The following is a 25,000-nucleotide window of genomic DNA, read 5'->3' on the forward strand; positions in this document are numbered from 1 at the left end:
CGTCCACTGTCTCATTAAACCTCACTGAAATTCGTATCCTATTCGCTTCCTTTGATATCCTCATACTCTGTGCTCCACATTAACATCTTAGTCACGAACACCTTCACTGACCATATACATACATACAAGCATTATTTATCTATGTATCTATCCCTCCATCTATCTGTCTATCTATCCCTGCGTCTATCTGCCTATCTATCTATCTACTTATCAATCTATCTAACCTCTTTCTCATTAACAAAAAGCCCCTCTCACACTTTTTATGACCATTGCCATAGCTAACAAAGAAAAAAAAGCACCCAAACTACTTTGTATGGACAGTATTACTCATAAACACCAACAAAAATTAGCCGAATTTTCGCTTTATAGTTATGGGTACTCTTTAACTCACAAAAACCTCACCAAAATTTATACCTCTCACACTTCTAACTCATAAAAACACACACACACACACACACACACACACACACACACACACACACACACACACACACACACACGTAAAACAGCACTTCACACTTCCGATACATATCTTACTCGTATACACCTCACAAGAGTTAGTACCCTCTGCATCTCACATAAATGTTCTGTTACTCATGATAAGGTGATGGAGAGGGATGCCTTCACGTGCTGGCACTGATATGATCGAGTGACTCCAGTGCCAGGTTATATAGACATCCTTCGGCTCCTTCCCTACCCTACAAAACAAGGATGGTGGAACGCAGGACAAGGGTGTCTTTAGCGTGCAGTCCACTGGGTTCGTATTCAACTGAGCCTGGGACTACTACTACTACTACTACTATACTACTACTACTACAATCACTACTACTACTACAACTACTACTACTACTACTCTTACGCAAACGCGGTGACGAATCATATACAGTAAGAATCTCCCACTTGCAAGCACTCCACAGCACTAAGGGTCTTCCTGGTGTTTACAAAATATTAAATCCAACCTCACTTAACCTACAAATATCATATGAACCACTGACACCTGTGAAAATAAGGTCTCTCTCTCTCTCTCTCTCTCACATACACACACACACACACGTACCCCACAAACTCAGGACCCTAGCTATCGCCACCCTCACTGCTTCCCACACAAACATCCTCTCGCTCACAAACTCACAGACTCAACCCCCTTTTTCTCTCGCTCATAAACAACTCACTATTCTCACAATTTGCCTCACAGGAAATAAAAATAACAGAGCTGCGTGTGGGGTTGACTGGGGGAGCTGTAAATCGGAGGCTTCAAGTTGGGATCTATTTTGGTGCACAAAGGGGGAAGGAGTGCGTGTGTGGGGTGTGGCTTCTGGGTGCATGTGAGAGAGAGAGAGAGAGAGAGAGAGAGAGAGAGAGAGAGAGAGAGAGAGAGAGAGAGAGAGAGAGAGAGAGCATGTCAGTGTTTGCTTGCGTTAGTGTGTGTGTGAGAGAGAGAGAGAGAGAGAGAGAGAGAGAGAGAGAGAGAGTAGAGTGCATGTCAGTGTTTGCTTGCGTTAGTGTATGTGAGAGAGAGAGAGAGAGAGAGAGAGAGAGAGAGAGAGAGAGAGAGAGAGAGAGAGAGAGAGAGAGAGAGAGAGAGAGTTTGTGTGCCTCCCACTGAAAGTCTTTTAAGGCTGCAGTAGATATTTTTAGCTTCATAACTGAGGGGGTCTAAAATAGAGTTACTGGTTACACAGAGGTGAATATTAGTGAGTTTTATGCACAACACCGGCCAACTGCAAAGAGCCCGACCCTTTATTTATTTCGCCATTTATGGACTCATTTATTTACTTTACTGAATATACCACCTGACTCTTTATTACATTTATTTATTTTTATTAGCTGAGAGGCATTCCTGTAGTGAGAGAGTTGAAAGCAACCTCAAAAATCTATTGGCTCCCTAGAATTTCCTTCAAATGAATAAAGCAATCTGGATTTACCCTGAAAATATACACAAGTGCACGAAAACAATGAGGAATGATGACTGGAGCTGAAACTAAAATTGGTAATAGTAAATAAAAAAATAAATTAATAAAATTCTCCTTACCTAGATGATTTTTTTCCACCTATGTCCAGACGATTTTACTCACCTTAGGACTGATTTCCTTGAGCTGAAGGGATGTTAAATAGCCTAAATAACCCTTAACCAGATTATTTTTTTCCTTCCTATATCCGGACGATTTTATTCAGCTGAGGACTGATTCTTTTGAGCTGGAAGGGTTTGATGTAGCCTTCATCAACTTCTGTCTTAAGCTAAAAAAAATCGTCTTGGTACAGGAAAAATAAAACAAAAATGGATGGAAAGAGAAATGCCGTACGTAAATGGCAGAAAAAGTATAAAATAAGACAAGTTTGACCTTAATACTGAAAATTTTACTACGAAATATCTCCTCTGACTGGAATGCACTCATCTGGGGGTAGCAGGAAAAAATAAAGTTGCGCTGTACTGAAAGGGGTGATGAAGTGTGCTTTTAACTCCTCTAGCAAGACACATTTACCCTTTAAGATGAATAAAATCGTCTAGCCATACCATTCATCATCATCTTTATCATTATCATCCTTACCATCCTCCTCCTCCTCCTCCTCCTCCTCCTCATCATCATCATCATCATCATTTTCATTCTTATCCTCCTCCTCCTCTTCATCATCATCAACATAATCATCCCGACCGCTTTTCCCACTTAGGACAGAGTGAGGCAGGGTCTAGTGATCAAGAAAAAACGTAACCGAGGGAGAACTATCTAAAGTCTGCTTAATGAAATGGGCCACACTCTCATTTAATCAACATTCAAGTCCCGGGAATCCTGACACCCCCTCAATGACATATCATGACGCGCACACACACACACACACACACACACACACACACACACACACACACACACACACACACACACACACACACACACACACACACACAATCCGACAAAAGAATAGCTATCATTTCACATCAGCTGCACTCCTACAAGCCACTCACAAACTCCCAATCTGTTCTTTATTGTACCTATGAATACGTTTTGTGGAATGGACGAGGGAAAGAGAGTGTAGATTCTCTCATATCTCTCTCGTTCTTCCTGTAAAAGAAATGTAAGTTACGTGAAGCAAATGACCATAAATGTGTACGTGAATCCGCCCACCCTGACTTGTAACGTGCATGGTAGAAAGGGATGGTGTCTGTGCTTGAGTAATTTTTGCGAGATGACTGCCTGTCCTTGTGACGATTCGAGTGAATATGATGATCTCTCTCTCTCTCTCTCTCTCTCTCTCTCTCTCTCTCTCTCCGTATGTCTGTCTGTCTGTATGGCCATCTGTCTCCGTCTGTCTCTATCTCGTAATAAGCTTTCTTATTTCCCACTTGTGCTGACTTCATTTCCCCCTCCTTTCAACTTTTTTCTTTCTAGATTTCCACTTTCTTCTAGGACTCCCCCCCCATCTCTCTCCCTCTCTCTCTCTCTCTCTCTCTCTCTCTCTCTCGCTCTCTCTCTTTCTCTCACGCTGGAGAGGAAAATCGTGACCGGGAAAGGATGGTGGGGATAGAGACGACTGAAATGTGGGAGTGTCTGTCTGAACTTTTCCATATTCTCTTTCTCCTGTGATCCCCGTTCCTCACTCTCTCTCTCTCTCTCTCTCTCTCTCTCTCTCTCTCCCTTTCGGTGCTCTGTCTTCACTTGTCTGTTCTTACGTTTTTCTTCACTCTCCTACTCCTACAATTATTCCTTCCTATTCTCTTTCTCCGGAATTGCTCTCTCGTTTCTCTTCTTGTCTTCCTTTTCTCCTACTAATTTCTCCTTGTATTTACCACTTCCTCTCACTTGCTTTCTCTTCTATGTTTGTTCGTCTTTCCAGTTCCTATTATTTCCTCTTATCTTTTTTCTTTGCTCTTTATTATTTTCTCATGGTGTATCTCCCATTCTGTTTCGTTTCCTCTCCTTATTGCTACTTGTGTCTCCTTCTTCTTGTACTTTACCTTCTCCACTACTTCCTGTTTTCTTACCTCCTCTTCGAACTACTTTACCCTTTTTCTTTCTTCTCTGTTATAGCTCATTCTACTTCTATAACCCTTCATTTTTCCTCTTGTGTAAGGTCTTTCAATTCTGCCCTTGTCTTCATCTTTTATTCCTTCTTATTTCCTTTAACTTAGTTCCATTTTCTTCCTATTTCTCATTTCAGGTCCCCATCTCATAATAATATCCTTCGTCTCTCTTCTTCTCGCCTATGCATTTCTTTTTTCATACTGCGTTGCCTAAATTTTCTTTAATCTCTCCTTTCTTTCTCATTCTTACTTATCCATCTTTATTCTGCTTTACATATTATTTCCATATGCTTTTCCACTTTCCTCCCTGCCTTCTCTATACACGTCTCCCCCTCCCTCCAGTTTCCCTTCTCTTTCTTTGTCATTTTAACTTTTTCCTTCCTATATATTTCTTTAATTAGGTTTTCTCTTATTATCTCTCTCCCTCTTCCTTCCCTGTGGACCACTCTTTGCAGCCTGTCTCTTTTGTCATTATCCCTCTTATTCACGACCTTCAAAATTCTGCCTTACCTACATTTCCACTCCTTTTTTTTCTCATCCCTCCCTCCCAACAACTATCTTCTTTCCCTATGCACCTTTCTTTGCACCCTTTTTTTTTTTCTTTTCGTCTTCCCCTCTCTTATTTTTTTTTTTTTAAATAAATTTTGCTTGACCTACATTTTTACTCCTTTTTCTTTTCTTATATCCCCCTCTTTGTGCTCTGTGCTCCTCCCCTTGCAGTCTGCCTCTTCAATACTTCTTTATCTTACTCATTTTTTCTGTTTACCCTACATTTCCAATCTCTTTTCTTTTCTCATGTTCCACTACTACCGCTTCGTATGCACCTCTCCTTGCACCTTGCCTCTTTAGTCTTCCCCTACCTTATTCCTCTTTTCTGTTTATCCTACGTTTCCACTTCATTTTTTCTCATTTCCCCTACTTCGTTTCCTATGCACCTCTCCCTCCAGCTCCCCTCCTCTCACCTTGTCCCTTCCCTACCCTACCTTTCGTCCCCTCTTGTCACATGCCTTTCCACCCCCCCATCATCCATCATTCGTCCCCATTTCCCCCCCTCCTATCATACTTTCCTTACCCCCTTTCCCTTCCTTCATTATGCATCCTTCCTTCCAATTCTGCCCTTCCTCCTCCTCCTCCTCCTCCTCCTCCTCCTTCTCTCTCTCTCTCTATCTCACGCAGTTTTCCTTCCTTATGCTCCTTTTCTTCCACCAATACCCCTTTATCTTATTTCATACATTCCTATCTCCTTTCCACTTCACCATCCTCCATGCCATTTCTTCTTTTCCTTACGTCCCCCCTCTTTTCATCTTGTTCATTTTCTTTCTTCCTCTTCATTTTCTTTCTTCAACTTTTTCTCTGCCTCCTTCTCAGCTCCCTGGACTCTTCTTTCTCCCTCTCCTTTTCTGCTATTCATCGTTCTTTTCTCTATTCCTTCCTTAATCCTCTTTCTTTTTTCCTTTTTTTTCTTTCCCATTCTTCACTTCCTCGTCCTATTTTTAACCTCCACTTTACATATTTTCCCCATTATTTTCCCTCAGTTTCTTCATTCCTTTTTCTTGTCGCCCAGCCTGCTTTCCTCTCACCCCTCTCCTCTTTTCTTCCTTCTTTTCTTTGGCTACTCCTTATTTCTTCTCTCTCTTTTTCTTTTTCTATCCCTCCCTCTTTTTCCCTTCCAGTCTTCCTTTTGATAGACATCTTCCTTTTTTTTTCTTCTTCCACCCCTATTTGTCCTTTCTATATTCTTTTCTGTGCCTCAATACTCCTCTTCTCTCATACTCGTAGTCTTCTTCTTCCTCTACTCCGTCCTTCTTTATGTCACTGACCTTGTTTCGTTCTCTTCTTCCTCCTTTCCTCTAGCTCCTCCTTACTCCCCTCTTCAGCTCTTCATCTTCTCCACACCATTATCCTCCTCTTCCTCCTCCCCCACTCCTCTTCCTCCTCCTCCTCCTCCTCTCCTCCTCCCTCCTTCCTCCTTTCTTTCTTCCCTTCCTACTGTCATTACTTGTATTTCTCTCTTCTTCGTTCTCATCTCTACCCTCTCCATACTCTTCACCTCAACTCTTCATTTTCTCCACACCATCCTTACTCCTCTTCCTTCTTCTACTTATCTTTTCCCTCCTCCTCCTCCTCCTTTTTCCCATGTTCTCCCCTCCCTATTCTTCCTTTTTTCCTGTCACTCAGGCTCCCTCCCTCCCCTTACTTAGAGACAACTGAGGAACAGAAAGTAATATCAGAGGAAAGGTCAGAGTTGAGGACTTCTATGTAGCAGCCATAGTTTGTGCCCATAGAAGGAAGGAAAGAAGGAAGGAAGGAAAAAGTCAGGGGTGAAAAGTAGAAAGAAGGAAGGAAGGAGGGAGGGAGGAGTAAAGAAAAAAGTCACGGGTGGAAAGTAGAAGGAAGGAAGTAAGGAAGGAGGGAAGCAAGGAAATAGCCAGAGGTGAAAAGTTGATAGAACGAAAGAAGTCAGGGGGTGAGAAGCAGAAGGATGGAAGGAAGGAAGGAAGGAAGGAAGGAAGGAAAAAGTCAGGGGGTGAAAAGTAGAAGGAAGGAAGGAAAAAGTCATGGGGTGAAGATAGAAGGACGGAACTAGGGAGGGAAGGAAAATGTCAAGGGTGATAAGTAGAAGCAAGGAAGGGAGGAAGGAAAAAATGATTAATTAATAATCAGTGAAAAAAGAAAGAATAAATAAAAAGGAATAAAGAAAAAGAAAAAAAGAAAAGAAAGAAGAAAGATAGAAAGAAAACAGGAAAAGTTAGGAAAGATAAATGTTGAGGAAGGAGGCTTGTTAGAGGGGAAATCGAGAAGAGAAAAGAGAAATAAAAAATAAATTTGTATGTTCGAAATGTGAAAAAAAAGCAAGAAAGAGAGGAGGAGACAGGCTAACGTAAGAGTGAAATTATTTTGGTTTAACACTATAATTTCTGACGTAATAGGAGTAAAAAAAAAAGAAGGAAGGAACATGAGAGAAAACTGGAAGGAGAGAAGGAAGGAAGGAAGGAAGGAGGGAAAGATAAAGGGGAGATGAAATACTAAGAGTTAGAGTGATACAGAGAAGTGATGCTAAGAAGAAAGGAAGCCGACTGAAGACTAAAACGGCAGATATTAAGAGAGGAAACATAAGGAGAAGAAGTTGAAACTCTAAGAATCAGCGTAACATACAAAAGAAGTGATACTAGAGAGAAAGGAAGGAGAATAAGGAGGAAAATGGCAGATATTAAGATGTAAAGGGATGAATGTGGGAATAAAAAATCTCTGCTGGTTTTTTCTGTCCATTTTTCTCCAGACAGTTCGTCTCACCTCGCCCCAAGCCATCTCACTCTGTCCCCCCCCCCACCTCTCTCTCTCTCTCTCTCTCTCTCTCCCAGGATCCACCTCTCCCTTCCTCCCTCTCTTTCCATACACCTCCTTTAATATCCAAAGCCCAACACAGCCCTCCCTTTCTCCTCTCCCTCAGCTCACTCCTCTATTCCCCAGACATTCTCCCTTTCCTCCCTGCCTCTTTCTTTTCATATTCTCCCCGTAAAAGTCTATCTCCTAATCTCTCCACCCTTCCATACCAAACTCTTTCCCTTTTTCCCTGTCTCCCAGGCAATTATCTCTTTTTCCTATCTCTTCATTTTTCCATTCATTTTCTCTGCCTCTATAAATATCTCTCACATCTCTTTCTCCCCAACTCTTTTCTATCTCTCCCATCTCTCCATCTTATCTCATTCTTTTTATTCTTAATCCTCTCTCCCTATCTCCCCATGAATATCTCACATCTCTCTCTCTCTCTCTCTCTCTCTCTCTCTCTCTTTTCTCTTTCTCCTATCCTTTCTTCTTGTCTTTCTCTTCTTAATCTTCACCCTCTCTCCCAAAATTTTCCCCTTCTTACGAACCTCCCGTTCTGCTTCTCTCCCTGGATAGTGACCCTCCTATTCAGCGTTTCCCCCCCCCCCTTTCTCTCTCTCTCTCTCTCTCTCTCTCTCTCTCTCTCTCAGTATAGGTGTTGGCAGTGGCACCCTCTCCCCTGCACTGACCAGGCCTTAACAAATCCCAGGACAGGAGGGGAAGGAGAGAGAGAAGGGGAGGAGCGGGTAAGAAAGGAGGGGAGGAAGGAAAGATGAGGAGAGGGGAGATGGAAGAATTGAGGTGAAAGAGACAGAGGAGGAGAGAATTTGAGAGGGAGGGGAGGAAAGAAGAGAGGAGAGGAGAGGAGGGATGGAAAGCGTAACAGAAGGGAGGAGAAAGGAAAGGAGGGTAAAGACAGGAGAAGAGGAAAGACGAACACGCGGAAGGAGAAGGGAAGGAGAGAAGATCGAGGGGGAGAGGGGAGGGGAGGGGAGACTGAAGCTGAGAGGGGAGAGTGACCCTTAGAAGCAACACAAGGGAGAGAGGAAGGGAGGATGGCAGGAATGGAGAACATATAGTGAGAGGCGAGGGATGCTGGGAGGCTAGAGGCGATGGAAAGAGGAAGGAGTGGTGGGAGTGTTTGGAGGGAAAGGGAGGGAGAAGGGGGGCGAAGAGAAAGGAAGAACTAGAGAGAGAGAGAGAGAGAGAGAGAGAGAGAGAGAGAGAGAGAATCAAAGTGCAGTGCTATGGATAAAGCAAGCTTTAAATGGAATATGGGAAGCAATGCCCGTAGAATTACACTGATTTATTTATTTCAATTTATTTTTATTTATTATCTCTGACTGACCTTACTGGGAAATAAAGTGTTTAGAGGAGAAAGGGTGGAAGCACACTGGAGGAAGGATAAAGACAAGAAAGAAAGATAATAAAGGAAGGACAGAGAAGAGCAACAAAGATAGGGAATAAAGACAGAGATCAAACGAGAATGTAGGAAGGAAATAGAGGAGAAACGAACAGATTGGTAAAACCCGTGAGGAAAATATCAAGAAAATGAGGAAAAACGGAAAATGAATATAGTGAAGAAAGTCGAGGAGGAAATGAATATCTCTTACGCAAGTTATATGGAAAGGTTAACATGCTACCGTTTAGTGTATTTATATCACTCTTCCTCCTCTGGACGTACACTGCTGCACCGTTCACACACACACACACACACACACACACACACACACACACACACACACACACACACACACACACACACACACACACACACACACACACACATGTATACAAGAAAGGCGCTGGCACCTAGACATACATACATACACGGATACGCACACATGTAAGCAACAGTATGCCAGTATGCACACACACACAGAGACAGATAGGTGGGGACGCACGAACAGCCACATGAAGACACGCACACACCTGTGGAAATAGAGAAATACGTGGCCAGATCTACACACGTCAGGGCAGAACCACAGATACAAAAACGCACACGCATACACGCAGGATATGACGTTCACACAAAACTCAGACATTTACACATACGCCCAGCGCGAGCGCGCGCGCACACACACACACACACACACACACACACACACACACACACACACACACACACACACACACACACACACACACACACACACACACACACATTTACGACATTTACACACACACACTTTCAGAACACATACAAACAGATTCAGTACATTTCCCTCTTTTTTAACAACAAACCCCCAGTACTGTTTTACCCTTATTTCAGCACCGTCCTTCCGTGCCAGACGTTCCTACACTTCCTCTTCTCTATCATCAACCTTTCCTTCCTCTACCTCTACTTCTATCAAACCTTACAGACGCTCGTTTCCTCCACCCTTTCTAAAATTTGGCCTTCCTTCATCTCTCCAACCTCTCCACTCTTGATCCACGAGGACCCAAAGCACTGTTGCCACTATAAATCCATCCCAGACTGACCTTCATCTAGTTGCATCGTTGCCAGTTGAAGCCTTGCCAGGACTTAAGGGCCGCGTGTAGCTCTTGGCAGGCGGGCAGACGGTAACCTTGTTTGCACGCGGAATGAGGAGAGGTGGGACAGCAGGGGTGAAGAGAGGTTAAAGGAGGAGAGTGAAGAGAGAAAGGGAGGGGCGAGAAGAGGAGAGGTCAAAGGAGTTAAAAGTGAGAGGAAAGGAGGAGAGGAGAGGAGAGGTCAGAGAAAGAGACTGAAAAGGGAAGGAGAGGGGGGGGGGAGAGAGGAAAGGAATGCAGAGTAGATGTCAGAGGAAGTGAATAAAAAGGGAGGGGTGGGGGGAGGTGAGAAGAGAGAAGAGAGGTCAGATGAAGACTGAAGGAGGAGGGGAGGGAAGGCAAGGAGAGGCAGGTGAAAGAGGGAGGGAATGGTAGATGAGACAGATGAGAAGAGAAGGACTCGGGAAAGAGAGAGAAGAGGAGAGAAAAAGAAAGGAGGGAAGAAAAGAAGGAAGGCGAAAAAAAAAAAAGTGATGGTCTAAGGAGAGGTGAGTGAAGTGAAAAAGAGAGGGGTGAGGAAGGGATAAGAGAGTGAGTTGAAAAAGGGATGGTTGATGAAAGGAGAGATAAGAGAGGAAGGGGGGAGTGTGGAGAGGAGAGGTAAGAGGGATGAAAAAGAGAAGAAGGAATAGAGATTGAGAAGGAGAGGAACAGGTTGGAGAGATGGGACAGGGGGAGAGGTGGCTGAAAGATTCGAAGGAGATCTATGGCTACTTGGAAAGTGATACTGACAAGGTTAGCAGGAGCAAAATTTCCAAGCCTAATCAGATTCGTACATTTTATTTCACTTGCCTAAGAAAGGATACCGTCAATACTGAAAGGACACTCGCTGTGCATACAAATACACCAATAACAGGACCCTACGGACTACCTACCCTCTTTATGCATTTTGTGATCTAATTCCTGCTGACACAAAAAGATTCCGGGCATCTTAGGGGTAAACATTTGCACGTGAGGGGTCAGATACAGTCTTCAATAACCCCTTTACTGCTGGACATCATTTCCAGTTTGAATAAAATTGTCCAGAGGTGACAAAAGTAAACTAATACGCCATTGTAGTGAAGGGCTTTAGTGGGATGGTAAACACAAACACAACCAAGACACACACGCACCAAAATCGGAATATTTCGACATAAAAAGAAAATACATTCCCAACTTCCGTCAGACTGAAAGAGAACATATGCCTGCCTAACCACATGAAGGGAGGCGATGACAGATAGAGCGAGGAATATGAGAAACCAGAGGGAGACAGGGAGAAACAGAGAAGATAAAGGGAGATAAACGGGGAACAACTGAGGGCAGGGAGAGAAAGAGAAAGGGAAAGACGAGGCAAGGGGAGATGGAGCGAGGCACACCAGTGGAAAGATAAAGGAACAGAAAGAGAGCGGAGGAAGAGAGGAAGAGAAAGAAAAAGCTAGGAGAGGAAAGAAAAGGAAAGCCACAGCTGTGCGAGACAGAATGAAACATGGTGAGGCACAGAAGTAGAGGGAAAAAGACAGAGCACAGAGCAAATCAGGAAGGAACAATGGAAGACAAGGAGAAGGAGGGAGAGGCACAATGTGACCAGGGAAAGGCAGAGATAGGCAGAGTAAAACAAGGAGAGGCAGGAGGAAGCAGTGAGGGTTCAGAGGAAAACATGGCTGGAGAGGAGAAAGCAAGGAATGGCAGAAGGAGGCAGGAGGAGGCAGAAGGAAGCAAAGGGGTACCAGAGGGAGACGGAGAGGCAGGGACAGCGCAGAGGGATTAGAGAAAACAGGGTTAGGTAGGATAAGGCTGCAAGAGGCAGGAGCAGCTAAAGAGAGGGCGGGCGGGCAGGGATAGACAGGGACAACATAGAAAGGAGGGATAGCCAGAGGCAAACAGAAGAAAGAAGAGGAAAGCAGGCTGAGACAGGAGTCATATGGGAGACAGGAAGGCAGGACAAGAGAGGAAGCCTACGGGAGCATACAGACTGAGGCATGGAAGGGAATGAGGGGGGAGGGGAGAGGATAGGAATCAGGGAGTCAGAGAAAGACCATAATAGGCAGGGATAGGCAGAATTAGCCAGGGTGAGGCAGGGGAGGAGGGGGGTAAGGCAGAGGGCGGGTGGGATAGGAACACAGGCGTCTAATGGGCGAGCGCATCTGCATAAGCGCTGTTGTGGAGTGATGTACGCACGCATTTGCATAAATTAACAGCGTATTACCCACTCCAGTCGCCTTCTTGTAGTCTCCCGCCCTCCCTCACTGTATCTGCTCTTCCTTCCTCTTGTGACACTCTTCCTGCCCCTTGTGACACCCTTCCTTCCTCTTCTCTTTTTCATTTTTATTCTCGACCGCCTCTGTTCTCTCCTCTCCTTCCTTCCTTCTTTCTCTGTTTCTCCTCCTCCATCTCCTCTTATTCCATTGTCTTCTGTTTTCCTTTTCCTTTTCCTCACCCTCATTTTTACCTCATATTTTTGCACCGTTCTTCCGGTTTAAGAAAATAAATAAAATGAGGAGGTCGAAGGAGAAAGGGAAAGAAAATGAGTAAGATGAGAAGATATAGATGATGAGAAGTGGAAAGAAATGAGTGGGGAAGAAAATGCGTAAGACGATGGGAAGGAAGGGGAAAAGGAAAGAGTGTATAAAATGAGGGGAAGAAAGGGGAAGAAGAAAATGTATAAGGCAGGAGATGAAAGGGAAAAAGGTAAGAAAATGCACAGATAAGTGAAAGAGGATAGAGGAAGGAAAAGGGAAGAGGGAAAGAGAGAGGGAAGAGAGGAATGAGGTGGAGAGACAAGAAGATGAAGAGAAGCCATTATTCTAAAGCTGGCCACTTTGTCAGGTGAGAGAGAGAGAGAGAGAGAGAGAGAGAGAGAGAGAAATAATATGTATCCTTATTGAGTAGGGACAGAAACGAACATGAGTCTTTTTGTTGAGTCTTCCCCTCACAGGATGCGGTGTCAAATGATAGATATAAGTACAGATAGACAGATAGATACAAACATATTTTAACATCATCCCTCAGCCTGTCACTCAGTCATCAAAGCCACGCTAGAACAGAGCAGATCGTAACTTAATCTGAACTAACCAAACCTAACCTAATCCAACCCAACCTAATCTAGCCAAACCTAACCTAACTAAATCAAAACAAAGCTAATGTAATCTAGCCTAGCCCAGCGTAACACAACCAAACAAACTTCTCTATCTAACTATCTATATACCTAGGCTACTTCCCACAAAGAAAGGGAGGTAGCCGAGACAGGACGAAACACTCCCAATTTTCCCATCCAAACATACACATTTATTCGTATCTTAGCCCCAAGGGGAGAAGGGACAGATCCTCACCGCACCGCACCACACCAGGGTCAACGTAACACAATCTAATCTAACCTAACCTATCCCAACTTAATCTAACTTTACCCAACCCTAATATAAGCGAGTGGCGTGTAACTGCCCTTGCTTTCGTGACTGCTGTGATTAACCTTTTCAGCACGTGAGCGTCTCTTTGTAGTCTATTTTTGCCACTACCAAGCATTGTCAGTGAGCTTAGTATAGCCCACAGGTTCAGACGGGGTTAAAGTGTGTGTGTGTGTGTGTGTGTGTGTGTGTGTGTGTGTGTGTGTGTGTGTGTGTGTGTGTGTGTGTGTGTGTGTGTGTGTGTGTGTGTGTGTGTGTGTGTGTGTGTGTGTGTGTGTGTGTGTGTGTGTGTGTGTGTGTGTGTGTGTGTGGATATAATTTTGTAGTTATAGAAAAAGAAATAAAAAAGTAAATAATGTATGGTATATTACGTCACTGTGGTAAAGGGTTAAGGTAGGGTCTTATTAAGTCCAGTCTGTTCTTTACTTTGAACTAAAAAGAGGGACCTGGAGGTAAAGTGAAGATTGTGAATGAATAAAGGAGGAGGAGGAGGAGGAGGAGGAGGAGGAGGAGGAGGAGGAGAGGAAGGAGAAGAAGAAACATAGCTATCGACTGCACGAAAGTCAATAATAACAATTTTATTCTAAGTCCCAGTCTTCCTATAGAATACCACCCACATCCAGTCCCCCAGGAAGAAGGGGAGAAACGAACTGAGCCCGCCAGTCTGACCGGAGCGAGAATATAACCGCGTTCGTGCTGATGTCCTATAATTCCTCTTCTGACCTTGGATACTTATGGCTGCAAGAACGGGGTAACGCGGGCGATTTGAAGCGCGTTGAAAATTGGCTTATAATTCACTACTATTGTTGATGTTAAAAGAGAATAATTAGGTAGGTGCAAGTGATTCAGGTGAAGTTAGTACATTAATTTAAGTATGGTAATGCTATAGTGGTTTCTCTCTCTCTCTCTCTCTCTCTCTTTCCTTATATTATCCTGTTTTTGTTCCCAATTATTTTCTAGGTTTTTTACAGTATTTTCCGTTTCCTTTTTTTTTTTTTCCAATATTTTCCTTCTTTCTTTCTCTCTCTCTCTCTCTCTCTCTCTCACACACACACACACACACACACACACACACACACACACACTGCATCCCGGAGGCATAATAAACTTGACTCAGCTCTCGGTAACCTCTCCAAGTCTTTCTAAAAATCCTCCTAAAGCTCACGGAAAAAAGGAGGAGGAGGAGGACGAGGAGGAGGTGGAGGAGGAAGGAAGAAAGGAAGGAAGGAAGGAAGGAAGGAAGGAAAACAGGTAGAATAAACTGGATTGAAGTTGAAGCTGTGAACGGGAATAGGGAATACAAAACAGATTGAAAAGAATGAGGGGGAGAGGAAGGAGAAAAAGGAAGAGGGGAAGAGTAATTGGAGGAGGAGGAGGAAGAAGAGGAAAAAGTAGAGGAGAAAGAGTAGAATGGGAAGATGGCGCCTAAATGCACTTCAAATGCTCTTCCCCACCACAATAATTTCTTCAGTGATTCTTGCTTCATATTAAATGGTACTTTGTATAGAGCGTTCTCCAAGCTCGTGTGTTGCGGGGACGGCCAATTCTGCTTTTGAGACGAACGAGTACATTTTGGCTGCATCACAAAATTACTAATTAACCATGTAATAAATGCTAGTATAAACACTGGAAAAAGAAAAGAAGATCCTATAAATAAAGAAATGGGTTATGGGAAGTTGATATGATGCCAGGGAGCCATGGTAACGCTGACAGAGCCGTTCCCGCAACACATGTGACTTGGGTTAGTAATATATGATCCTCTCTCAATTTTTTCTTAATATTTTTCGCTTTTAGTCCTTGCATAAGAATTCTAAAGTAATCCTTCCACGTCATGTCCTTCCTTCTCTACAAGATAATTTTCTCTGATAATCCTGGCATTGTACTGGCTCTTCCTCTACACAATATTTTTATCTTTCGTAGTCATATCATTATTTTTACCTTACTCAGAATTCTACAAATATTCTTTTCACATCTCGCTCTCCTCACACAATCCTATTACTTCGTTATGCTAGTGCTGGAGAGGAAAGCCTTCATGTGGTGGCACTGATAAAACCTGGCTACTTTACTGCCCCAATTAGCCTACTTCCCTATCCCGCAAACGGAAGATAGTGGGTTGTACGACAGGTGGGCTGCAGAAGGGTAACTACGACTTGCTGTCCACCTGATCCATATTTCAGATAAACCTGTGGCCACAACAACAACAACAACAGCAAAAAACACAACACCAACTCCTACCAGACTCCTCCTCCTCTTCCTCCTCCTCCTCCTCCTCCTGCTACTACTACTCCTATTATTACAAATACACATACATCTCCCGTATAAAGTAAATCAGCAGTTCTTTTAAATCTTCCCCGAAGCAAAAACTTCCCTCAATCGCCCCTTCAGTTTCCAATATTTCTTCTTACACAATACTTTTCTTCAGTCACCCTTGCCCTTTCCAGATTTCTCCTCTGCCTACCGTTTTCTTCCTATTATCCATGTATAATTTCCCCCCATATATAATAATTTAATAATATTCTTTAGTAATTTTACTGCGGGCTCATGGCCTTTGGTTCCTTCTTCCTCGCATTAAAAAAAAAAAAAAAAATCTTGCATTCTCAGATTTCTTCCCTGGACAGTGAATTCCAGGGAACATTCCTTGAAGGAGATGGTCTTCACATATATATATTTCTTCTCTCTAGGGGGTCCTTCTCAAAGTTTTCTCTTATGAACAGTCAGAATTCCTAGTCACATATTTTCTACTCTCTCTCTCTCTCTCTCTCTCTCTCTCTCTCCACTGATATTCCCTTCACAGTTTATTTATCCCAGTCCTCAAAAAACAAAGGACAAAAGGAAAGAGCAAAAACAAAGAATAAAAAGATCAAGTAAAAGGATACGGTCAAAAAGATAAGATTAAAGATAGGGGTAAAAAGATGAGGGTAAAAAATAGATTAACAGGGAGGGTAAATAGATCAGACTAAAGAATAAGACAAGAAAGAGAAAATATATAAGGTAAAGAGATACAGTAAAAGATAACGAATAAAGAGTAAGACAGATTAAGAGATAGGGTAAAATTATAAGAACTAAAAAGGGCAGAAAGATAAAGTAAAGAGACAGTGTTAAAAAAGATAGTGTAAAAAGATAAGGTAAAAATGATATAGCAAAAGACTGAATAAAAAGACAAAAGACTAAAAGATACGGCTAAAAACGGCAAAAAGTTAAAGTATAAAGGTAGTGTAAAAAAAAAAATAATGTAAAAAGGAAGATTGTGTAAAATGGATTTTGTAAAAAAAGGAAGATTGTGTAAAAAGATAATGTAAAAAGGAAGATTGTGTAAAATGGATATGGTAAAAATGGACGACAGTGTAAAAAAGACAAGGTAAAAAAAAAAAAGGAGAATGTTATACCTTTCCCCCCCAGGTGCCTTCCTTTCTAATGGCCCGCCTTCCGGTCGCACTGTAGGGGCAAACTCAAAGACCCTCCTCCTCCCTGGCTGCATTTTTCTTGTCCCTCTCTTTTTCGGGGTTCTTTTCTTTCTCCTCTTCTCACACATCTCTCGGGCTGTTTCCTTTGGTGGCCTGTTTTTCTTCCCTCTCTCTCCCTCCCCCTCTCTCAAAGTGATGAGCTCTTACGAGGCATTCTTATCACAGTCACCTCCACAGAAACCTTGAGAAATCTTACCCCTCTCTTATCACTCTTCCTGGTAGTTCATTTTCATTCAGCAGGAGGAAAACACTGGTAAGCAGTAGTAGCAGTTGCGATCCCAGGTTCATCTGAATGTGAACCCAGTGGACTGCTGGCTAAGTTACTATCGTCCTGGGGTCTACTATCCTTCTTCGGGGAGATAGAGAGGGAACTAATGGACGTTTGTATACCCAGACAGTACAGCCATTCGGTTAAATTGGTGCCACCACGTGAAGGAGTAGAGTTGAAACAAAGAATAAAATGAATGAAGCAGACGTGGAGGAAGTTAGAATGGCAAACATATCTAATCCTATTTTACCACTTTCAAGAACATTAAACAGCAAGCGAACAAACCTGCGTCATTTGTATGGGATTCGAGCCGTTGTGTGGAAGACCTGGACATCCAAGCAAGAAGTAAAGAAATACCATGTCAAACTCATCGCCTCCTCCCGAGACATTTTTCTTCTCAGCTAAGTGAAATAGTTAAAGACGGACCATAACAAAGCCTCAAGTGCTCCAAATCCTGCATTACCCACAGAATTAGTGTGAAACTATATCAGGCGAGGTGAGTTAATGGGATTTTGGGAAGGACCATTTCAATATATCAGCCTCTGGGGAATCCTTACCTTCGTCTCAGTGTTTATGAAAGAAGAAGCAAGACAAGAGACTGAAGTGGATTTGAGAACTAGCACTAAGTCCTCACCCTCTCCCAAGACAGTTTTAAATCATCATCCTCATCATCATTATCCTCATCATCATCATCATCATCGTCGTCATCATCACCAACATCATTATCCTGACCTTTACGCACCTATGGCCGGGATACAGGAAACAAGGGAAAGAGAAGTACTACTGAGGGTAGCTATTAACAGCATGTCCAGTTAAATGGGGCAAAGAAAAGAGCATAGCAAAAATAAACAGGACTTACCCTTTCACCACGATGACGACTTATTTCATCCATTCTTGCTACCTCCAGACGATATTTCCGCTGAAGAAAGACCTCTGGCGTCTGGAGATAGGAGGAAGAAAATAAAAATGTGATTAGACTGAATAGGTTAAAAAAAAAAATCATTCTCCTCATCACTCCTCTCGAAAGCTTCTCCCTCCTCCTCTCCTCCTCCTCCTCCTCCTCCTCTTCTTCTTCTTCTTCTTCTTCCTCGTCCCCCTCTTCCTCCTTCTGCACCTCCTGCCGAAATTTGATAAGATCGGAGGGTCAAACGGGGCTACCGGGTTCCCTCCAGTGGCCCCTCGAGACGCATCTAATAGGAGGCCGATCGAAATATTGGCCAATGGGCGAGAAACTGCGGCTGTCCTGCGGGATGGGAGGCTGGGATGGCCGAGGCTGGGATAGGGTGGGATAAGCTTGGGATGGGGTGACCTTAGGATGGAGCAAGATTAGGAGAGACGGGGTGGAATGAGCTTGGGATGGGGAGAAATTAGGTGGGATGGGGTGGGATGAGCTTGGGATGGGGAGAAATTAGGTGGGATGGGGTGGGATGAGCCTGGGATGGGGTGAGATTAAGTGGGGTGAATTGGGGATGGGGAGGGATTTGGTGGGGTAAATTTGGGACAGGCAGAGACTAGGTTATTTGAATTTGGGATGGGATGATATCGGGTGATCTGAATTTGGAATGGGGTTAGATTAGGTGGGGTGGAGTGGAACGGCTTATGTGAGGAGCTGGGAGGGTGGAAGGTGGATGAAGAGGGGGGAGGAGAAGGATGAGTTAGATGTTAGGGAGCGTGTGAGCAGGTGGATGGATGGATGAAAAGGAGGGGGAGAAGGATGAGTTAGATGTTAGGGAGGGTGTGAGCAGGTGGATGGAGCGAGTTTAGTTAGTGAGATGAGCTTAAGAGGGAACAGCAGAAGAGAGGACAGCAGGAGGGGGAACAACAGGAAACGGAACAGGAGGGGACAGCAGGAGATGGGATAGGAGGGGACAGCAGGAGATGGGACAGGAGGGGACAGCAGGAGATGGGACAGGAGGGGACAGCAGGAGATGGGACAGGAGGGGACAGCAGAAGAAGGGGCAGGAGGAGAGGGGACAAGAATGTTAAGGGGAAGAAATGTTAAGAAAGAATACAGAAATGACGAGAAAGAAGGCGATAAGGAAGAGAGTAAGCAAGCAGGACAAGAGTGATAAAAGACAAATAGGCCTCTTAATCTCTGCTCGTATTCTCGTGGGTCAAGGAGGCTCCCAAATACCCCTTCCTTACCAGTTTATTTCTGGTTTATAATATTTTAATGCTCTTTTGTTTAAATTTTCTGCAATCTGTGTCAATAATTAAAAGGCATATCCAAGAGTAAGGTGTGTCAAGGAAAAATAAGTTGCAAAGGGGAAAGTGCTAGACGGACTCCTAACCTTTCAAGAATACGGTTCCTACTCAACATGTGCAACTTGACAACAGTATTCCAACCCTTTAAATCTGACTATATATTACCAGTTATACAGTTATGCTCTTTTCACTTTAACTAAGCCTACAAGTACCATCTCTCCCTCTTGAATATTGGGATGTATCAATAGATTAGCAATGGATATGGTGCTAGAATCGAAGAACCTCCATGGAAAGGATGCAGAGTCGTAGAACTGCACTTTTTTTTGCCACTGTGCTGTGTGAAATAAACTGAAAGACGACGAGAATCAGGGACAGCAAGATCACACGGAGTTATGACACAGTGTAGAGATGGTGTAAAGGAATTATATGCCTTGAACTGTACCTAAACTACAGAAAAACGTAGGGGACATACATTCCGTGGTTTAGTATGTGTGTGTGTGTGTGTGTGTGTGTGTGTGTGTGTGTGTGTGTGTGTGTGTTTGTGTGTTTGTGTGTGTGTTTTGGAAAGAGTATGTATTTTTATGTGTGTATGTGTCTGCGTCTATGTTTTTACGTCATGTATATATATCCCACTGGGGCTTAGATCCTTTTGATTAGATGGAACGAGTCACTTTCAAAAATTAATGAAGGGGGCAACTCCGGGGTTCAGAACCATGAGCTTCACGACAATGGGCCGATAGTTGGAGGGAGGTACGCTTAAGTATCCTTCCAGCAACACCTCCCACATATTAAACCTGGCACTGAATGGGATATGTGTCCAATTATGCGTAAAGTCAAAAGCAGCCGACTGAATTCTTCCTTTGAGAGTTTTCATTAGTGGGGAGACAGGGTTAAGAGTATGATGGTAAAGTATATGGCATTTTAATTCGATAATGGCGATGGTGATAATGATAATGATGGTGATGATAATGATGATGATGATATCCTGACAGTATATTACTTTAAGAACAGCCCCAAAATATTTATCGCTATTACAGACTTCATTCGGACTCCCTACGGTATAAAGGGAATATTGAGGGACTTCTGCTGGTGACTGTACATTTCTTCTTGGGTTCGTGGAGGCGAGGATGTGACGTCTAGACTGGGATTAAAAGCAGACGGTGGTCACCCTTTTTTAATGCGTTCCACCCCAGTTGAGCCGTACAAGAGAGAGAGAGAGAGAGAGAGAGAGAGAGAGAGAGAGAGAGAGAGAGAGAGAGAGAGAGAGAGAGAGAGAGAGAGAGAGAGGTTACTGTCTCACACGCACATGGAAACAGCCATACATGCACACGCACTCACACATACAGGCTTGGCTACGTCCATAGGCAAGTTGCTCACTGTTGTTTGTCTATCTACCTATCTCTTTATCTGTCTCTATCTGTCCACCTGTCTATCTGTTAGTCTGTCTATCCGCCTGTCCATCCATCCAGCCACCCATCTCTGTTTATGTCTATCCATCCATTCATCCATCCATCTACTTCTCTATCTATCCAACTCTCTCGCTCTCTATCTCTCTGTCTGTCTATCTATTTATCTATCACCAAATAAATACACTCGATAATTCAAGCAAAATTTACACAAAGAATCACATTTACTAACCTACTCTTTCAAAGCCTCACACTTTTTTCCTCTCTCTTCACGCACCAGCGAATGCACCTCAAAATAGCATTCCCTTTTACATTTACAAATATACAGATCTCTCTCTCTCTCTCTCTCTCTCTCTCTCTCTCTCTCTCTCTCTCTCTCGAACCCTACCCTTGTTGCCTATTCACATACCCACCAATTTACCCTAAATGTACTGTAAATAAAAACGGGACTCGAGCCTTTTACACCAACACGCAAACAAAGGCGAGGTGTATGTGTGTGTGTGTGTGTGTGTGTGTGTGTGTGTGTGTGTGTGTGTGTGTGTGTGTGTGTGTGTGTGTGTGTGTGTGTGTGTGTGTGTGTGTGTGTGTGTTAGGGTATATGTGGCAAGTACGTACATATCCACTGGTGCAAATACTTTCATTAGTGTGTACGTGTGTCTTGTTATTTATGTGCGTGTGTACGTGTTTCCAGTTTATGTGCTTACGTACGAAAATGGCAGCTCGTCACCGCCATCATAAGTGCTTGCCCTTGTGTTGCTCTTTCATACCTAACACTCGTGAAACATGCAACAAATGTATCCAGGAGACCACGTAAACAAAGCAATATTGGGGAAATTGTTTGATATTTTTGGTGTCACGTTCAGCTGGGGATAAAAATTAGACTAATAATTCCCCCTCTTCTTCCTATTTCCTTCTGCTCTTCTTCTCTCTCCCTCCTTTCTTTTTCCTCTTCTCATCCTCTCCCCTCCTCTCCTCTTTTCCTCTTCTTTCGTCTACCTCACCTTTTCCTCTTACCTCTATGATCTTCTTCCCTCTGTTTCTCTTCCTCTCTTTCCCTCCCACCCATAATTTTTCTCACTCTCATTCCTCACCTTCTTGTCCCCCTTTTCCCTTCGTCTTTCCCAATAGTCCTCTCTCCTCCTCAGTCTTCCTCTCACCATCTTGTCCTATCTTCTCCTCAGTCCGCCTCTCTCCCCCTAGTCCTCTCTGCACCTCAGTTTTCCTCTCTCCCTCTAGACCTCTCTTCTCCTCAGTCTTCCTCTCTCCCTCTAGTCCTCTCTCCTCCTCAGTCTTCCTCTCTCCCTCTAGGCCTCTCTCCTCCTCAGTCTTCCTCTCTCCCTCTGGCCCTCTCTCCTCCTCAGTCTTCCTCTCTCCCTCTAGTCCTCTCCTCATCAGTCTTCCTCTCCCTCACTCTGCCAGTGTATCTCTCCCCTACATCGTGGGAACGCGGAAGGAGGGAGGGGTATGGAGGAGGATCTGTCGAGAGAGGGATCAAGAGGCGAGAGACGAGAGAGCTATTGAATTACTGCGGTGGATGGAGGAAGGGGGAAAGACAGGGAAGAGGGTTAGATAGATAGACAGATAGATAGATAGACAGACAGATACATAAGCGGACAGTCGGGTGGTTAGACAAAGATAAAGATATAGACAGATAGAGAGATAGATAGATAAATGGACATATAGACAGACAGATAGGAAGATAGATATTAAAAAAAAGAAAAACAGAGAGAGAGAGAGAGAGAGAGAGAGAGAGAACAATAGACTGGTAGATAGCACAAGAGATAACCAGATGGACAAATAGATAAATGGATAGAGAAATAGAATGACGAGATGGGTAGGCACACACACACACACACGACAATCAAAAACATTCCACTTTACCCTCTGCCCCCCACCCATACAGCCACACCCATTCCACTTCTCCACCCTTTTCCTCCCTCTACCTCACCCATCGTCGTCTCCCCGCTATTCTTCTCTCCCTCTGTCTCCCTCCTCTCTCCTCTTCTCTTCATCCCCCATTCTGTTTTCTCCCCTCTCTTCCTTCTCTTACTTTCTCTCTCTCTTCCTCTCACCTGTGTTTCTCTCCATGCTTCATCTCATTTCCTTCTCCCCTCCCGTTTTCTCGTCTCCTTCCCTCTCTCCTCCTCTCCCCTTCCCTTTCCTTTGTTCTCTTTCCCTCCCCTCTCCTCCCCTCCTTTTCCATTCTCTTCCTTCCCCTCTTTTCGCCTCCCCTCCCATCTTATGTTCCCGCCTATTTTCTTCCATTCCCTCCCCTTCCCTCCTCTCCCCTCCCATTCCTTCCTCTCCCTTCCCCTCTCCTCCTCTCCCCTCGTTCCCGCTTCTTTTCTTCCATTCCCTCCCCTTCCCTCCTCTCCCCTCCCATTCCTTCCTCTCCCTTCCCCTCTCCTCCTCTCCCCTCCACTCCCTTCCTTACTCCTTTCCTCTCCCCTCCTTCAACAAGCCCTCAAGACGCCTCTATGAATTTGCTCACCTCTTCCCCGGTCAGGCTGACAAACATATAAGGTGGCGGTTCTTATATATACTAAGGTGGAGGTGGATGGAGGAGCTGGGGGAGATGGAAGGGGTGGAATGGTAGGGGGGGATGAGGAGTGATGGAGGGGCAAGGGAGATGGGGTGGGTGAGGAAGGGGCAGGGGGAGAATTTGGTGGAGGGGAGGAAGCGGAGACGTTGAAGAGAGGAGTAAGTTTGTGAAGTATTAAGTTAGGAAGTAATTGTGAGGGGGAAATGAGAAGTAAAGGGATTAAAGCTAGATGGAAGTGATGTTAAATGAAGTAATGTGACTGATAAATGAAGAAATGAAGGAATATGACTGTCAGATAAATCAATGCATGGTTTAGGGACTGGACAGAATAATGAACAGCGAAGCACAAATAGACAAATGCGTGGACAGTTAAAGGAGACTGGAAAGAGGAATAGGCAGTGATGGAAGAGTGGGCAGATGCGTTAACCGTAATGGACAAATGAACAGATGGATGGAAAATGATGAATAAATGGACAATAGGAAAAAGAGTGGATAGACAGATGGGCAGTGATTGAAGAATGGATAGATGCAAGGACAATGGTGGATGAATGAAGAGACAGATGTATAAGACAGTGGCAGTATAATGTATAGATGGATAGAAGTAATGAACGGAAGGACATATAGATGGAGAGAGATGGAATATAGAACGGGATACAGACGGTGATAGAAGGACACGTGGACATGTAAATATAAATATAAGGACATATAACACAATCTAATGGGGTATCGAGAGAGAGAGAGAGAGAGAGAGAGAGAGAGAGAGAGAGAGAGAGAGATTACAGGATCTAGAATGAAGCACAGCACAGGACAGAGAGGGAGTGAAGTTATGGCAACCAGACAATCCCTATGGCAACCAGGACTCCTGACACTTCCGTCTTCGGGGGAGGGGAAGGAAGGGGAAGGGGGCAGTGGATGGCAGGGGGAAGGAAAGGGGGAGGGGAGGGAAGGGGTGGAGGGAAGGGAGAGAGGGGGAAGGGAGAGGGGAGGGAAGGGGAAGGGGGATGGTCGGGGAATAATGGAAGAATTAACAGTTTTCCGAAGCATGATTTTTTCGTTCTATTAAACATATATATATAACTTTCCTAACTCTTGTCAGATACTCCTCTCCTCGTCTCTATCTCTCCGTCTGTTTGCAGTATACGGATAAAGATAAATAGGGGGATAGATAGAAAGACAGACAGATATATAGATACAAAGGTGGGTAGGCAGACAGACAGTTTTGTGTGTGTGTGTGTGTGTGTGTGTGTGTGTGATTGTGCTTTGGATCTGAGACTGCCAGTTTCAGGATATTGTATATATCACTTTTGTTCCGATTCCTCTCTCCCTCTCTCTCTCTCTCTCTCTCCAAATCCCTCAAACGAAATCCCGACAAGTAACAGCATACCCAACACGCGATGTCTCCGTGCATAGCGTAAAGATGTCACACAGCGTTGAGCGTGGAATTGCTCGATGTCAGACGGCGTTGAGGGCTATTTTCCGACGTCTCCATGGCAACGGTTGCAAATCTCTGACGTCACGATGGAGATGAATGCAAAGAAATGACGTCACCTTCTCTCACGCCTGGTCCTGTTGCGTCATCGGGCCTTAAGGGGGAAATCGTCTTTTTTTCGTCTCACCACACGTTACATCATCTCAGTACCTGATGGCTCACTTCACCTCATCTCACTTCATTTCACTCCATATCTTGCCTCATTTCACCTCATCTCACTTCATTTCACTCCATATCTTGCCTTATTTCACCTCATCTCACTTCAATTCACTACATATCTTGCCTCATTTCGACTCATCTCACTTCATTTCACTACACATCTCGCCTCATTTCACCTCACCTCACTTCACTTCACTACACGTTACCTTG

At 44.0% G+C, this 25,000-nt stretch overlaps 1 protein-coding gene across 1 annotated transcript in view; it reads left to right on the forward strand.

The window, feature by feature from the left end:
• LOC145409268 (neuronal acetylcholine receptor subunit alpha-7-like) overlaps nucleotides 1-25,000 on the forward strand; it is a 383,585-nt gene that overhangs the window by 29,029 nt on the left and 329,556 nt on the right. The gene's annotated exons all lie outside the window — the stretch shown is intronic.

The sequence above is a fragment of the Coenobita brevimanus genome, chromosome 80 (assembly GCF_032717465.1).
Source record: "Coenobita brevimanus isolate Jiangsu-jjx chromosome 80, ASM3271746v2, whole genome shotgun sequence".
In the NCBI taxonomy this organism is placed as follows: domain Eukaryota; kingdom Metazoa; phylum Arthropoda; class Malacostraca; order Decapoda; family Coenobitidae; genus Coenobita; species Coenobita brevimanus.